Consider the following 4,772-nt stretch of genomic DNA (forward strand, 5'->3'; position numbering starts at 1 on the left):
CGGTGCCGGTTGGGGGTGTCATGAACAATGGCAATAATAGTCACAATAAAGATAATGACTAGAAGTAGTAGTTGTAATAGTTCATGGTGTCGTAGAGCACAGCAGGGCGTAACAGGACGTGGCAAGGCATTGGCCGGACATAGCAAGTCGAAGCTGGGCATTGCAGAGGGTAGCAGGGTGTAATAGGGCACAGCAGGGCGTAGAGCAGGACCACGGCGACAGCTGCCACCATGATGTAGGTGCCATCATGATCCAAGGAAACATGCTGGGCGGAAAAAGAACATAAGGACTCCGGGGAATAAGCTCCCCGGAGCTAGGTTAGTAATAAGCATTTCTGGGACATGGATACACACAGATGGAAAGAGAGAGGAGAGAGAAGCTCAGTGTGTCAAGAGTAGTGTGCCCGGTAGTCTAGAACTATAACCGCATAACTAAGAGCTGCAGGGAATGGGAGATAGGGAGGCTGTGGTCCGTGATTGTGGCTACACACCTTCCCCCGCCGGTCTAGGTTAACGCTGCGACTCCTTACTCCCTAAGGATACGTAAGCTTTCTATGGGGAGAGGCAGAGATAGTGTGGGGGTGCGCCATGACTGTGGCTACACACACTAACGAAGAGGAGAGTTTTAAGTTTACTCTTAAAAGTGGTGATGGTGTCTGCCCCCTGAACCCAGATTGGGAGCTGGTTCCACAGGAGAGGAGCCTGGTAGCTGAAGGCTCTGGCTCCCATTCTACTTTTAGAGACTCTAGGAACCACAAGTAACTCTGCATTCTGGGAGCGCAGTACTCTAGTGGGACAATAAGGTACTAAGAGCTCCTCAAGATATGAAGGTGCTAGACAATTTTATCATTAAATTTATCATCACTACTCAGAGCTAGAGGAATAGATGGCTCAGTAGAGCTGTGGCTATCTGTCAGCCTGGCTACAGTGCTGAAAAGAAACCTTGGGTTGTTCTTATTATCTTCTATCAGTGATGAATAATAGTCTGATCTGGCCTTTCTTAGGGCCTTCCTATAGGCTTTCAGACTGTCTTGCCAATCTAAATGAGATTCTTCCAGTTTGGTGGAACGCCATTTACTTTCAAGTTTTCGCAAGATTGTTTTAATTTACTAGGTTTGGGAGTTATACCAAGGTGCTAGTTTCCTTTGCTTCATCATCTTCTTTTTGAGGGGAGAAACAAAGTCTAAAGTCGTCCGTAGGCAGGCCATAGCACCATCTACACAATTATCAATTTGGGAGGGACTAAAGTTAACATAAAGGTCCTCTGTTTTATTAAAGCACGGTATTGAGTTTAGTGCTGTTGGAATATCTTCCTTAAATTCCTTAAAAAATAAAGTTGAAGTTGAAGTTTTTCTACTTCATTTAATACATTTCTACTGCATTTTATACCATTTGCACAATACTTGCACAGGTTCTGTTGTTCAGAAGAAGCAAAAAAACAACAAAACCGGAAGAAGAGATTGGTGCAAAAAGAAAGAAAAAGAGGAAGCAAAGGGAGGGGAGTGAGCGAGGTGTATAACAATTTCCTGCAAGTGCATGCTGATCTGATGTGTACAGTATGCTGTTTTTCATCACTTTGGGTTTACTTGTAATGAAAGGTACTATACAAATAAAACTGACAGTGACATTTCATATTTCTGTCCTTAGTCTTTAAAAACACGATTTCCCTTGAGCCAAAGACTGTTGAGGATCACCAGGTTGACAGACTAAAGCCAGTTGAGTGACGAGCTATCAGAATGAACAAGAAGGGCCGAACTGTAGCGGTGGGGCAAGTCACAAACTATGATGCAAAGTAATACAGACGCCAGATTCATCAATACCAATAGTTTCATTAGAAGTGTCTAATGTATTATAGTGTAGAGGAGAGCCATTGTGTCATGATTTATGAGATGACTTTATCATCAAAAGGCTTCGGAATACATCTTCATTACCAACGAATGAATTGACAAACAATAACCATTTCTTTTTACTAACATGCACATTAACGACACGGCCGCCGCAAACGATAGAAATATTATATTTGTGATGTGTATAACAGCAGCTGAGATGCAAAGATGCAGTATGATGCACTAAGAAGAATGCTCATGTGTCTAGAATATTGTCTAACATAAGATGGAACAGTTTACTTTTTGGTATCAATCCAATCAATGCTCGTATTGACTACTGGACGAGCGTCAGGTATGTTGGTCCACCTGAAATATCCCAACTGCTGTTGGATTGCCATGAAATTTCTTTATGCACATTCATGTTCCCCTCAGGAAGAATTGTAATAACTTTGGTAATCTTTTAAAACTTTTCATCTAGCGCCATCATCAGGCCAAATTTGAGTCACAAAGTCACTTATGTTGACGTTCCAAGTAAATTTCAAACAAAACTCCCCCTGACCCCCATGTTTCCGTAATTGTCATGACTAACTGTCACTAACCCCCACCCCCTCCCCCAACCATCTTCTCGGTAATTGGCTGGAGTGGTTTGTTGTATGTTGGTGCACAGCCTGTGCCTCTAGTGTTTGTTTGACGTTTACGACCCCTGTGTTGTCTCCCGAGACTGGGCTTTTTCACAGTGTATTCGGGGGGCAGGCAGCTAGCGGATCAAGGAGAGATGTCTACGATTTGAGACAAAAATGAAATTGCGCTGAAACCATGCAGGCACTCATTGTGCACCTTTAAGACTATATCTACGACGTTCCACTTCCAGGATTGCTCAGCTGCAGCCGGAAATTCCGCCAGATGTCACTCTTTTTGGCCGGATGTCCGGTGCCTTCTGCTTTCTTTGTGTTATAATTTTAAACTCTGGTGGATTTATGAGGACTATGGTTAACTGCTCCTCAGATCTCTGCAGGGTAAATCCAGACAGCTAGCTAGACTATCTGTCCAATAAGAGTTTTCTGTTGCACGACTAAAACAATTTGTTAACGTAAACGTTCCATCAAAACAAGATCCTTCCCGAGGCCATTTTGCTGCGACACCGGGGGTCCGTTTCAGAAAGCAGGTTTAGTGAAAACTCTGAGTTTGTTAACCCTGAGATGAGGGAAACTCTGGGTTTTCTGTTTCAGAAAGAGAGGTTAATCAAACCTGAGAAAGAGGGGTTATTCCAGCCCGTTTCAAAAAAGAGAGGTAACTTAACCTCAGAGTCAGTTACTATGGTAACTGAACCTGCGAACCTAACCTGGTCGGGAGCAGGTTTTCTTCAATAAACCTTGAGTTTCTCTCAGTCTCCTCCCTCTGACACAGCAGTTTATCTGCATGAATAAAGAAACAGTGTTCGTTTATTAACCATGTTAGGCAGACTAAAACATTTTTTTCTCAAAATCATGGCATTTTCTTTTGGGGAGAGTTCTAGCCCGACCAGGCACCTCTCCTTAACCTGCCTCTCTTAAGTTATGCTATTACAATTCTAGACTGCCGGGGAGGCTGTTCCTTCCTAAGACACACTGAGCTGCTCTCTCATCTCTACTTGTTACTTTCGTATGCATCCTGTCCCAGAAATGCTTGTTACTAATCTAGCTCTGGGGAGTTTACTCCGCAGCATCCACCCATGCTCTGCAGTGCCACGTTACATCCCGCAACGCCCTGCTGTGATGTTCCTATGCACAGAGTAGTCATGATCCGGTATAGGAGACTGCACTACTCAGTATGACACGATGTGCCCTGCTATGACATGAACTTCCACGATAACCTTCGAAGTCACTGTGACTTCTAATGTGACTATTATCACGCCCCCAACCGGCCCGTCAGAAACCGCCTACCAAGAGTCTGGGTCTGCCGAGGTTTCTTCCTAAAAGGGAGTTTTTTCTTGCCACTGTCGCAATAGCCACTCTAATGCTTGCTCTTGAGGGAATTACTGTAATTGTTGGGGTTTTGGAATTTATAGAGTGTGGTCTAGACCTACTCTATCTGTAAAGCGTCTCAAGATAACTTTTGTTATGATTTGATACTATAAATAAAATTGAATTGAATTGAATTGAATTTTGTCGACAATCTCGTTGATGAAGAAGCTGTATTACTTCGCATGGAGTTAAACATATGTCGGGAGATGATATTGAGGCCCCGACTATAGATGCCTTTTCATTTCCAGATACTAGCCTACCTATTTGAGCGGTATCGTTTTTCTTCCCAGTCTATCATGTAGCCTACATAACCTTATCCGTCCTCATATCGCTAACATCACCCATCGTGGACATGCTCTACATCCCAGCAGATTCTTTGTGTCGCATTACGTTTTTTTGCAAACATTTTCTTTACGACATTGGTGATTTAAACCCTTTGAAATGAAAGATTATGAATGATAATTCTGTTAATGATGGTGCTGCAGCCTCAGAATGGGACTAGTAGGCCCAGGACTTTTTCGCCCGCAGGATTGCACCTAAATGAAATAAATTATAGGTTCAATACCATTTCACCAGTAATATTATACTTATGATTAAATATGCTATTAATACACTATATTGGAATATACACATTTACTCTAGCAGCAATTTTCTCCCACGCAAATTCTCTGTCTTTTGCAGCAGCTGCTGTGTTGCTTTTTAAAAAGAATACATGTTCAAATTCGCTGTATGTGCACATGAGTATTTCCGCTGACCAGTTTGTTTATGGTTGTTACCATGGTGAATCGTAGTATCCCCGCTCCATTCATGCTGCCTTTTTATAGTTGTGGTGCACACGCTTAACTCTGAGTGAACCTACTCTGAGTTGATTGAACCAACTCAAATCAGCTGTTCTGGAAACGAAAACTCAGAGTTTCCCATCAGGGTAAATCAACTCAGAGTTC

This window comes from Perca flavescens, chromosome 2 (genome assembly GCF_004354835.1).
Source record: "Perca flavescens isolate YP-PL-M2 chromosome 2, PFLA_1.0, whole genome shotgun sequence".
Taxonomy (NCBI): Eukaryota; Metazoa; Chordata; class Actinopteri; order Perciformes; family Percidae; genus Perca; species Perca flavescens.